Raw genomic sequence first — 13,797 nt, forward strand, 5'->3', positions numbered from 1 at the left:
TAATGCAATTAATTTTTTGCATTAGATATTTTCCAATAGCTGAACTGTATACATTTTTAAGGAGTGGTAACTAAGAAACATGGAGTTCTTCTTGGAGATCTCCTTCCATACTTGTTACTGGCTTTGATGAGCAGCTTGCTTCATTATCACCAAAGTTTTATCTTATAACTTTTTTATCTTCTTCTTTTTCTCTTCTGAAACTAGTTTGTTCCCTTGCAAACCAAAGAACTACCCCACTTCTGGGTATAGGAAATACGTTCTTCCCCAGATTTTTCCTTTGTGCTTATTTTATTATGCCCCTTTTTCATTCAAGCTTCCTGGGGGAATCTTTGAATTTTTCTGTGAAGAAGCCAGAACTTCTTTAACATATAATGGAGTTCCTCTCTTGCCCTGACGAAGTGTAATAGCATTTTGCATGACCAGCTACAGCATACAAGTAAAGATGACTGAGAGCCAGTGTTCTGTACACATGCACACCACGCTGGTGAGACCCCAAAAACAAAAACTTGGCAGTGTGTGCAAGGCTGATCAGCAGCATTCCTGGAGTTTGGGGGATCTTCTACATTTAGACACTTCTAAATTTGGACAAAGCATGAAGCTGTGGGATGTGAGGTCATCAGTCCGAGAGCCCTTGAAAGAGTAAAACTACACAAACCAGAAATCCATTGGAGTTATCCCTGTGGGGTGAATATTGAGCAAAAAACCTCAAGAGGCAGGAAAGATAAAGGCAGTATTATTCTAATACTTCCTTTGAATGGTTTCAGTGTGCAGTACTTTTATTTCCTGTCATTTGAGACCCAATCAAAAGGCTATGTTTGCGGCAAATCAACAAAACAAAAACACCACCCAGTAACTGGGAGAAAATATTTGCAAATCATGTATCCAACTAGGGGTTAATCTCCATAATATATGAAGAACTCATGCAACACAATAACAAAAGAAATGAACAACCCAATCAAAAAATGGGCAGAGTATATAAAGACATGTCTCCAAAGAACATATACAGATGGCCAATAGGCATATGAAATGATGTTCAACATCACTGATTATTAGGGAAATGAAAATCAAAACCAGGAGTTGTCACCCCATGCCCATCACCATGACTATAATTAACAAGGCAGGAAATAACAAGCATTGAAGGGGATGTGAGGAAAAGGGAACCCTCATACACTGCTGGTGGGAATGCAGACAAGTGTAGGCAATATGGAAAACAGTATGGATGATTTCTCAAAAAATTAAATAGAAATGCCGTATGACCCAGCAAATCCACTAATGGGTATTTATCCAAAGAACTTGATATCAATAATTCAAAAATATATATGCACCTGTATGTTCACTGCAATATTATTCACAATAGCCAAGACTTGGAAGCAACCCAAGTGTCCATCAATGGATGAATGGATAAAGAATATGTAATACACACACATACACACACAATGGAATACTAATCAGCCATAAAAAAGACAAAATTATGCCATTTGTGACAACATAGATGGATCTTGAGGATTTGATGATATACAAAATAAGTCAGACAGAGAAAAACAAATACCATTTGATTTCGCTCATAGGTGGAAGATAAAGAAACACATAGATGAGGAGAACAGATTAGTGGTTACCAGAGGAGAAGGGGGTGGAGGAAGGATGAAAGTGGTAAAGGGACACATGTATGGTTAATGGTGAATATTCTCTTTCTAAGATTGGAACATCAAGACAAGGATGTCCACTCACCATTTCTATTCTGCACTGTACCCTAGGTTCTAGTCACTAAAATAAAATAAAGAAAAGATTAAAAAGACACAGATTAGAAAGGAAGAAGAAAACTTCTAAAAATATACTTATGTACAGATGGCATAATAATATAGGTAGAAAATATTGAATTTTCTACAAAAAATAGAATAGACCATATCTTTAATTTAGCATAGTCACAGGATACAATTTTGAAACAAAAAATAATCAAATGTTTATGTATAATTGCAACAATTAAATATTGAAATTAGAAACAAAATACTATGTAAATTACTATTTTAAAACATAAAATTTGGGGGATAAATTTTATAAGTATATTCAACTCCTGTACACATATGAAAACTAGAAAACCTAGATGATAGAAAGTAATTACTTAAATGAAGAGATATACCATAGTGATGGATTAAATTACTTAATATCATTTTGCGTTTTCAATGCATGTGCAATAAAAATCCCAACAGGATTTTTAGAGAAATCACAATCCCGTTCTGAATTTTGTATAGAAATATATAGAATTAAAGGAACTTTGAATAGCAAATCACTCTCCCTAAAATAAAAATAGTTGGAGTACTTACTCTACCTGCATTCAAGACTCACTTTAAAGCTCTCATAATCAACACTGTGTGGCAGTGACAAAGATAAACATATTAATCACTGAAATACAATAGAATGTTTAGAAATAGTTCTAAATATATGATTTTTTTTAGAAATATGTCAAGGTATTTCAATGGGGAAATAATAGACTTTTCAACAAATCGTGCTGAGTCAATTACATATACATATGAGAAGAAAAATAAACTTAACCACTGTTTCACAGAATGTTCAAACATTAACTTAAAATGAGTGAGGCCTCCATGTTAAAGCTAGATCTATAGAAACTATAGAAGAAATCCTTTTGACCTTGGGGTAGACACTGGGATCATTAGATATAACTCAATAAATGTGACCCATAATAAAATATGAAAAATTAGACCATGTCAAAACTTTAAATCTTCTGTTTATCAGGTGACAGCATTCGAGAAAATCAAAAGGCAATCCAAATACTAGGAGAAAATTTTACATATATACATAATGCAACACATAGCATATATGTATTACAAAAACCTGTGTCAGAAATATGTAAAGAACACTTACAACATAGTAATAAAAGCAGAATCCTATTTTCACTTTTATTTTATTGTTTTTTGTGAGGAAAATTACCCCTGAGCTAACATCTGTTGCTGATGTTCATCCTTTGCCTGAGGTAGATTGTCATTGAGCTAAGACCTTTGCCAATTTTCCTCCATTTTATATGTGGGACACTGCTGCAGTATAGTTTGATGAATGGTATGTAGGTCCATGTCCAGGATCTGAACACGGGAACCCCAGGCCGCTGAAGTAGAGGGAAAAACTTAACCACCACATCATCCAGTTGGCCCCAGAACTCTATTTTTAAATCATGCAAAGAACTTGATCAGAAGCTTTACAAGAAAAGATAAATGGTCAATAATAACATGAAAAAATACTCGTCATCAGTTATTAGAAAAGCAAATTAAAACCACAGTTATTTACCTCTATACACCTCCTAGAATGACTCAAAGGAAAACAACTAATGGTATATGCGACAGAGATGTGGAACAGCTGAAGTCTGTTGTGTTTTAGATATCTCCCTACATTTTAATTCTGCCTGTTACTCCATACTGACCGTCACATGAGTGCCAGAGATAACTAATCAGAAGCATTTTAGAGTTTCTGGCTACTTAGATGGAAGGATTTACAATTATAAAAATACTTTTTAAACAGCTGTTTATTTAATATTGAATTATCTGGAAAGTCTCATTCTGAGGATGTCTTATCCCTCGTATTGAAAGAGGACTTATTACAAAAGGAGGTCAATTTGAATACGGGAATGTTTTGAACAACCCCAAATATCATTAGGATCATCTAACACTATAATGTAAGTTTTTAAATAGTGCTGTTACTTATTAAAGATTGTTAATTATATAGTAAGCATATGAATCAAAACTTTACAAATATAGTAATAGAGCATTTCTTCCTCACCCATTCTGTAAAAGGTACTTAGTAAATGTCAGTAACCTAATTTGACAGCTGAAAAATTTGAGGCTTATAGAGATTAAGATAGTAGGACCCAACTCTCTGATACCAGCCACCATGTTTTTGCCATGAGACATCTCCTTTAGTAATCAAAACTAATCATGAGAATGAAAATGAAATTTACATATACTTCTCAAAAGATATTACATAAATAAGAAATTTGAATGGGATTATTCATCAGCCGTTTAGTCCGGGCACAAACGTGGAGAATCCTTCTTGGGATCAACTGCTATAGACAATATGAGTCTCTGTGGCTTCTCTAAAAATGAAATTAGAAATGATGCTTGCTGAGCTTACTTGTGCTAAAATATTTCTATTATTGTTCTAATTGTCAGTTCTTCTTATCTCCTAAGCACATGCACAGTCACAAAAGTAGATGAAAGTCTTACGTGTGTCTACATCACTATGGAAAATATTTCATATATGTTGCCTTAATTAATTCTCATAAAAACTCATGAAGTGGAAATTATTATTCTTGCTTTGTAGATTATGAAACAAGAATGTAAGGTGCCAAAAAATGTACCCCAGATAAAAGAAGTTGTAAGTGGAAGAATTAGGATTCTGGTCTGTCCTCTCTGATTCTTAATCTAAAACATTTAACCACTGTGGTAATCATTTTCAATACTTTGCAGAGGACTCTGGGGGACCATGACTGCAGGGGCGTTGAAAAAGTGCGAACTGTATATGAGGGAGAAGTCAAGATGAAAATGTTTTCAGCAAACGCACTGCCACATTTTACTTGATATTTGGAAGATCAAATATGTCACTGCGTGTGCGTGTGTGTGTGTGTGTGCCTGTGTATGTTTGTGTATCTGCTGCTAAAAGTGCTTCTCTCCTACTTGCCCCTGAAGTAATAGTAATTATAATTACTTGAATGATACAAAAATGAGATAAATAGTTGAATATTGTTAATTATAGTATAGAGAATGGATTTGGAATTTGAAGGGAAAACAAGTGTGCAAAGCACTGCTTGTGTCGTGTACATAGCAATCAATCATTAAAAAGTGTATATTTTAGCTATCATAAAGTTATTAGATTTAGTCAACAAGCATATGAATTCCTTTATAGTAGCTCCTGTATACTTTCTTTACATTCCCATCATCAATGTCCTGTTATTGCTCATGTCAACTATTATAAATAATCTTCTAACTGGGGTTCCTGTTTCTGTTGGGCATCCCCTCCTGAACCTCAGCCCACTTCATCCAAGACACACAAAGTTATTTTTTTTATTGAGTTAATGATAGGTTACAATCTTGTGTGATTTCAATTGTACATTAATGTTTGTCATTCATGTTGTAGGTGCCCCACTTAACCCTTTGTGCCCACCCCCCACCCCACCTTTCCCCTGGTAGTCACTAATCTGTTCTCTTTGTCCACATTTTTAAATTCCTCATATGAGTGGAGTCATACAGAGGTTATCCTTCTCTAACTGGCTTATTTCACTTAACGTAATTCCCTCAAGGTCCATCCATGTTGCAAATGGGATGATTTTGTTCTGTTTTGCAGCTGAGTAGTATTCCACTGTATATATATACCACAACTTCTTTATCCATTCATCTGTTGATGGGCGCTTAGGTTGCTTCCATGTCTTGGCTATTGTAAATAATGCTGCAATGAACATTGCGGAGCATAGGACTTTTGGAATTGTTGACTTCAAGCTCTTTGGATAGATACCCAGTAGTGGAATGGCTGGATTGTATGGTAGTTCTATTTTTAATTTTTTGAGGAATCTCCATACTGTTTTCCATAGTGGCTGCACTAGTTTGCATTCCCACCAGCAGTGTATGAGGGTTCCATTCTCTCCACAACCTCTCCAACATTTGTTATTCTAATATTCTATTTTTGTCATTCTAACTGGTGTAAGGTGATATCTTAGTGTAGTTCTGATTTGCACTTCCCTGATTATCAGCTATGATGAGCATCTTTTCTTGTGCCTATTGGCCATCTGTATATCTTCTTTGGAGAAATGTCTGTTCATGTCTCCAGCCCATTTTTTGATTAGGTTGTTCGATTTTTTGTTGTTGAATTGTGAGAGTTCTTTATATACTATGGATATTAAGCCTTTGTCAGATATATGACTTGCAAATATTTTTTCCCAGTTAGTGTGTTGTTTTTTTGTTTCAATCCTGTTTTCATTTGCCTTGAAGAAGACCTTTAGTCTGATGAAGTCCCATTTGCTTATTCTTTCTATTGTTTCCCTTCTCTGAGAAGACACGGTGTCTGAAAAGGTCCTTTTAATACTGATTTCAAAGAATGTACTGCCTACATTTTCTTCTAGAAGCCCCGTGGTTTCAGGTCTCACCTTTAGGTCTTTGATCCATTTTGAGTTTATTTTGGTGAATGGTGAAAAAGAATGGTCAATTTTCATTCTTTTACATATGGCTTTCCAGTTTTCCCTGTACCATTTTTTGAAAAGACTTTCTTTTCTCCATTGTGTGCTCTCAGCTCCTTTGTCGAAGATAAGCTGTCCATAGATGTGTGGTTTTATTTCTGGGGTTTCAATTCTGTTCCATTGATCTGTGCACCTGTTTTTGTACCAGTACCATGCTGTTTTGATTACTGTAGCTTTGTAGTAAGTTTTGAAGTCAGGGAGTGTGATACCTCCCGTTTTGTTCTTTTTTTCTGAGGATTGCTTTAGAAATTCTGGGTCTTTTCTTGCCCCATATAAATTTTAGGATTCTTTGCTCTAATTCTGTAAAGAATGTCATTGGGATTCTGATTGGGATGGCGTTGAATCTGTAGATTGCTTTAGGTAGAATGGACATTTTAACTATGTTTATTCTTCCAATCCATGTACATGGAATGTCTTTCCATCTCCTTATGTCGTCATCCAATTCTCTCAGAAAGGCCTTGTAATTTTCATTATATGGGTCCTTCACTTCCTTAGTTAAATTTACGCCGAGGTATTTTATTCTTTTTGTTGTGACTGTGAATGGTATTGTATTCTTGAGTTCTTTTTCTGTTAGTTTGTTATTCGAATATAGAAATGCTACTGATTTATGCAAATTGATTTTATACCCTGCAACTTTGTTCAGTTGTTGATTACTTCTAAGAGTTTTCCAATGGATTCTTTGGGGTTTTCTATATATAAGATCATATCATCTGCAAACAGCAAGAGTTTCTTCTTCTACTTCTTCCCTCCCTATTTGGATTCCTTTTATTCCTTTTTCTTGCCTGATTGCTCTGGCCAGGACCTCAAGTACTACGTTAAATAAGAGTGGTGATAGAGGGCATCCTTGTCTCATTCCTGTTTTCAGGAGGATGGCACTCAGTTTTTGCCCATTGAGTACGATGTTGGTTGTGGGTTTGTCATATATGGCCTTTATTATGTTGAGGTAGTTCCCTTCTATGCCCATTTTGTTCAGAGTTTTTATCATAAGTGGCTGTTGGATCTTGTTAAATTCTTTCTCTGGATCTATTAAGATGATCATGTGGTTTTTATTCCTCAGTTTGTTGATGTGGTGTATCACGTTGATTGATTTGCAGATGCTGAACCATCCCTGTGTCCCTGGTATGAATCCCACTTGATCATGATGTATGATCCTTTTGATGAATTGCTGAAATATGGTGGCCAAAACTTTGTTTACAATCTTTGCATCTATGTTCATCAGTGACATTGGCCTGCAGTTCTCTTTTTTCGTGGTGTCCTTGTCAGGCTTTGGTATCAGTGTGATGTTGGCCTCATAGAATGTGTTAGGAAGTGTTCCATCCTCCCTAATTTTTTGGAATAGCTTGAAAAGGATAGGTATTAAATCCTCTCTCAAAGTTTGGTAGAATTCCCCAGGGAAGCCATCTGGTCCTGGGATTTTATTCTTTGGGATATTTTTGATTGAATCTCTTTCCTTGTGATTGGTGTGTTCAAATCGTCTGCTTCTTCTTGAGTGAGCTTTGGGGGATTGTAGGAGTCCTAGGATTTATCCATTTCCTCTAGGTTATCCATTCTGTTAGCATAGAGTTTTTCGTAGTATTCTCTTACAATCCACTGTATTTCTGCAGAGTTTGTTGTTACTTCTCCTGGCTCATTTCTGATTTTGTTTATTTGAACCTTCTCTCTTTTTTTCTTTGTAAGTCTGTCTCGGGGTTTGTCAATTTTATCTATCTTCTCAAAGAACGAGCTCTTCGTTTCATTGATCCTTTCTACTGCCTTTTTCATTTCAATAGTATTTATTTCTGCTCTGATTTTTATTATTTCACTCCTTCTGCTGACTTTGGGCTTTATTAGTTCTTATTTCTCTAGTTCAGTTAGGTGTAGTTTAAGATTGCTTACTTGGGATTTTTCCTGTTTGTTAAGATGTGCCTGTATCACAATGAATTTTCCTCTTAATACAGCTTTTGCTGTATCCCATATAAATTGGTATGACATGTTATCATTTTCATTTATTTCCAGGTATTTTTTTTTATTCTTTAATTTCTTCAATGATCCATTGCTTGTTCAGTGGTGTATTGTTTAGTCTCCACATCTTTGTGCCTTTCTCAGCTTTTTTCTTATAATTAATTTCTAGCCTTATAGCATTATGATCAGAGAGGATGCTTGTTATTATTTCAATCTTTTAAAATTTGTAGAGGCTTGCCTTGTTTCCCAACATATGGTCTATCCTTGAGAATGTTCCATGTGCACTTGAGAAGAATGTGTATTCTGCTTTTTTAGGATGAAGTGATCTATATAGGTCTATTAAGTCCAATTGTTTTAGTTTTTTGTTTAGCTCTGCTATTTCTTTGTTGATTTTCTGTCTGGATGATCTGTCCATTGATGTGAGTGGGGTGTTGAGGTCCCCTACTATTATTGTGTTGTTTTTAACATCTTCCTTTAGGTCTGTTAATAGTTGCTTTATGAACCTTGGTGCTCCTATGTTGGGTGCCTAGATATTTATAAGCGTTATTTCTTCTTGATGAAGTGTCCCTTTGATCATTATATATTGTCCCTGTGTGTCTCTCTTTACCTGTCTTATTTTGAAATCCACTTGGTCTGATATAAGAATTGCAACACCTGCTTTTTTTTCCCTTGCTATTAGCTTGAAGTATTGTCCTCCACCTCTTCACTCTGAGCCTGTGTTTGTCCTTGGGGCTGAGGTGTGTTTCCTGGAGGAAACAAATTGTTGGATCTTGTTCTTTAATCCATTTTGCCACTCTGGGTCTTTTTATTGGAGAGTTCAATCTGCTTAGATTGAGAGTGATTATTGATGCATGGGGACTTAAAGTTGAATCTGTTGCTCATTATCTTGCTTTCCTGCTTTTCTCTTCCTGTGTGCTTTATCCTACCCATTTGATACTGCAATTTCTTATGCTGTGTTTCTTAGATTTTTCCTTATTTATGTTTTGTGGCTCTCTTCTGTTTTTTAGTTTAGTGGCTACCCCGAAGTTTGTATTTAGAATCTCGTCTATTCTCTGGTGGTCTCTTACTTACTTGGCCTAGACTAATTTAGTCCCTTTGCTCTTTCCCTCATAAATTATTATTTTCATTTCTCGTTCCAACTTGTGTTATGAGTTTGTAGTTAGAGTGATAAGATCATCTTTGCTTTGGTAGTTTCCTTACCTTTATCCTAATGCTATAGTTGAATGTTTGCTATCCTATTATTGTTCTATTTATCTGTCTCCCTACTCTGTGTTTTGTGACCCCTTTCTCCCTTTTTTCTTTTTTCAGGCATGAGAGCCTTCTTGAGGATTTCTTGTAGTGGAGGACTTTTGGTTACAAATTCCCTTAACTTTTGTTTGTCTGGAGAAGATTTAATTTCTCCCTCATATCTGAAGGATATTCTTGCTGGATAGAGTATTCTTGGCTGAAGATTTTTATCTTCTAAAGCTTTGAATATGTCACTCCATTCTCTCCTAGCTTGCAAGGTTTCTGTAGAGAAATCCCCTGAAAGGCTGATAGGAGCTCCTTTGTAGGTTATTCTCTTTTGTCTTGCAGCCCTGAGTATTCTTTCCTTGGCATTCATTTTTGCCATTTGTACTACTATATGCCTTGCAGTAGGTCTTTTTACATTGACAAATCTAGGAGATCTGAATTCTTCCTCTACACACATTTCTCCCTCAATCCCTAGATTTGGGAAGTTCTCTTCTGTAATTTCATTAAGCACACTTTCTGCTCCATTTTCCTTTTCCACATTCTCGGGAATTCCTATGATCCTTAAATTCTTTCTCCTCATTGAATCGGCTATCTCTCCAATACTTTCCTCATTACTTTTAATCCTTAGTTCTATTTCTTCCTCTGTCTGGAGCCATTCATCCTGTCTATCTTAGATTATGCTAATCTGCTCTTCTATGGAATCTACCCGGGCATTCAGGGAATCCATATTCTGTTTTATCTGGTCCATTGTGTTTTTCATCTCTAGTAATTCTGTTTGATTCTTCTTTATAATTTCAATCTCTTCTGTGAAGTAACTCCAGAACTCAGCTTGTTACTCTATCTTTCTCTCTACCTCACTGAGTTTTTTGATTATAGCTGCTCTGAACTCATTTTCATTTAGTTTACCTAATTCCAAGTCCTCAGGACTTAATTCTATGTTTTTATTGTTTTCCTTCTGGTCTGAGGTTTTTATAAATTGCTGGATGGTAGAGGAACAGTTTTTTCACATGGTGGTAGAATTTGGTTGCAGTTATAGCCTGTCGCCACTAGATGTGGGTCGAGTGCTGTGCGTTCTGAGCTCTCCTGCTTTGGGCAAGATGGCGGCGCCCAGTGCACTTTGCCGGGCTGGGGGCGGGGATGGTTTCTCTCATGCACTGATCTGGATTCGCTAAGTTCTGTTCTTTGGTCTCCCAGGGCCCTGGGTTTATGGGGTCCCCGTGCATGGAAGCTTTCCCCTGTCAGCGGGTTTCCACTGTACTGGCAGCAGGAGTCCTAGATGATCCCCTGGACATCTGGCCCCTCCCATGCTCCTTCCTGGACCCGCAGGGCGATCCCAGTTTTTAAGAGAGGGAGCTGATGTTCTCTCCTACCCCATTACAGCTCCTCCAAGGCAGGCAGCAGGGGCTCCGTTCTATGTCTTTTGATACTGTAGGTCTCTGAGTCCTGGCATTAGGTTCATCAGCTGAAATTCAGGGGTTTTTTTTCAGTCCTTTGTTGTACTTTGGAGGGGAGAGAGTCCTGGGTCACCTCACCCCACCGTTTTGCTCCACCTCCTCTCCCACACCAAGTTCTTTACCAGAGCAATATACATTATTTCCCCTTCCTCAAATTCTTCTTTATTCTTCCATCCACATTCTCAATTATCTTCCATGGTTCCCTGTTCCCTATGGATAAATGGAAGATCTCTTAGCTTTGAATTCATATTCATTACATTCATTTCCTATCTCTCTTTTCTTGCTTAGCTGCCACTCTGTGTGTGATCTACTAGTTCACATGAGGTTCTTATTCATCTCAGAGATTAAGGGTTCACAAATGGTCTCCTATGTGCTTACAAAAGATCCTCATGTCTATACTCTTAACAGAATCCTCAACTAGGAGGCAATTTGAATAACCTTCCATAATTCGGAACCTTTTTTTCTATCTCAAAAAATCATAAGAATTTACAACACAATAGAATTCCCACATTCAATATTCGTTAGGATGGATAAGTTTAATGAATTTAACTTTATATTAATAACAAGTTATTTTTTCAGGTAATATAAATAATACAAGATGAAATACATGGAGATCATGAACAACGTGACAGAGTTTGTTCTACTGGGGCTCACAGAAAATTCAAAGATATAGAAACCATATTTGCTGTGTTTTTTGTCATCTATGTCATTTCTATGGTAGGAAATTTGCTTATAGTGGTCGCCATCACAGCCAACCCATCATTGAAGTCCCCTATGTAATTTTTCCTGGCCTGTCTATCCTTTATTGATGCCTGCTATTCCTCTGTCAATACCCCCAAACTGATTGTAGATTCACTCTAGGAAAAGAAGACCATGCTATTCAATGGGTGTATTACTCAAATCTTTTCAGAACATTTCTTTGCAGCTTCTGAGGTCCTACTGCTCACTGTGATGGCTTATGACTGCTATGTGGCCATCTGCAGGCCCTTGCACTACACAACCATCCTGAACTCGTGGATGTGTGGCCTTCTAATGATAGTGATGTGGGTTGAGCATTTGTTAACTCAAACATACAGATGCTCTTCATCTTCCAATTACCATTCTGTGGTCTCAATGTCATAGATAATTTTTTGTGTGATCTGAATCCTTTGCTCAATCTTGCCTGCACTCATACCCACACTCTAGGGCTCTTTATTGCTGCCAACAGTGGATTAATCCGTATGTTAAACTTCCCCTTCTTGATGGTCTCCTATGTGATCATCCTGCACTCCCTAAGGACCTACAGCTCAGAAGATATGGGCAAAGCACTCTCTACCTGTGTCTCCCACATCACAGTGGTCATCTTATTCTTTGTGACCTACATTTTTGTGTACATGAGACCCACAGCTAATTTATCTATTGATAAAGCAGTGGCTGTTTTCTATACTGTGATAACCCCCATGTTAAATCCCTTAATCTATATCTTGAGAAATGATCAGATGAAAATGCCACTAGAAAATTGTGTAGTAGGGAAGCTATTTCGGGTGACAAATAAATGTACCTGGAGCCTGACATTGATTCAACTGAGTCACTGGTCAAATGGTTATTTTGGATGATCTCAGCAAGGACTACTTTTATGAGATGAAGACAATTAACTACTTTGAATCATAGATTCTGCATTGAGGGGAGCAGAAATGGGTTCAAGAAAAGAGACAAAACCTAACTCAGCATAACTCTTTGCACATTTGGAAAATTCTAACAAATTGGGACTTAGTTTTACTAGTTTACTCTGCATATATTGATTCACAGGATTTTATTCTAATAAAAATAAGAAATAAGAAACTATATTGGTATTAAACAGTAATCTCTATAACAATCCATAGAGGTAGGCACTGTTACTATCCTTATTTTGTATTTGAGGAAAGTGACTGATTGGGAAAGGCATCAAAAGAGATATATTGAGGAGACTGTAGCCAGAATCGAACTGATTTCTCAGACTGTGCTCTTATGTGGCAATACACTGCCAGGTAATGTTGATAGAAAAGTAAGATAATTAAACTAGTTACTACTTATTGTGCCACCTACTATGTTGGGCACACTGTATATAATAGTTCAATATCTATAGCTAAATTCTAATAATTTTCATTAATAATTCTGCTTATTTTTACATATCAGAGCGGATAGTAAAAAGTTTCATATACCTTTATCGTGTGTAACTGCTGTAGGGTGATAAAAGCAATAGGCCATTTAGCCTCTGTGGAGTAATTAACAAAGATTACTCAATGTTTCCAAATTCCCTTATAGTCTTCAGAGTCATTTTGTTTTTGTTCATGTCAACATTATTAGTCTGCTAACCCATCAGAAAGAGTGATGACTTAAATAAAAGAATATTTGTTTTCAGATTGAAATTTCTATTTATTGAGTAAACAGTCGTCCTCTTTAAAGTACTTGCCTGCCTACTAATAATGGTTTCTACAAGGCCACATACTGTCTGCTGCATTCACAATATTGAGTGAATGAATAAAGGTAGAACAAAAGATGAGTAAAGTCAATAAAGGCTAGAGCAAATGGAAAGTACTGGAGACTAGAGAATTCCTCTTTCTATTCTTATCTGTTTCAGATTCTGATAATTCTTTCCCAATCTTTGGGAAACCACAATTTGCTTTTATTCTTGGTTAAACTAAGGAATGAGAAATAAATTGAAACTGAGGTTGTCATCTAATGAACAAGTAGTTTACCTTTATATTCTTCCTGCTTTCAGTAAGATTTTACCATCTTATGAATGTGGGCTATTTATGCTATATTTCTCTGTTGATCAGCTTACGTTTTGGTAACAATTCATTAAGAAAAGCTGTGCTTTTAAAAAATATAGATACATCTACACACAAAGCATTTCAGGATAAATTTATTCCCTTCATTCATTCTGTCCTTCATTCAGAAGTCAAAGAATATTTCTGA

The 13,797-nt window shown here is 36.3% G+C and overlaps 1 pseudogene; it reads left to right on the top strand.

Moving 5' to 3' along the window:
• Positions 1 to 11,467: 11,467 nt before the first annotated feature.
• Positions 11,468 to 12,394, top strand: LOC139040756 (olfactory receptor 4C46-like; annotated as a pseudogene).
• Positions 12,395 to 13,797: the final 1,403 nt, after the last annotated feature.

Source organism: Equus asinus, chromosome 17, assembly GCF_041296235.1.
Source record: "Equus asinus isolate D_3611 breed Donkey chromosome 17, EquAss-T2T_v2, whole genome shotgun sequence".
NCBI lineage: Eukaryota > Metazoa > Chordata > Mammalia > Perissodactyla > Equidae > Equus > Equus asinus.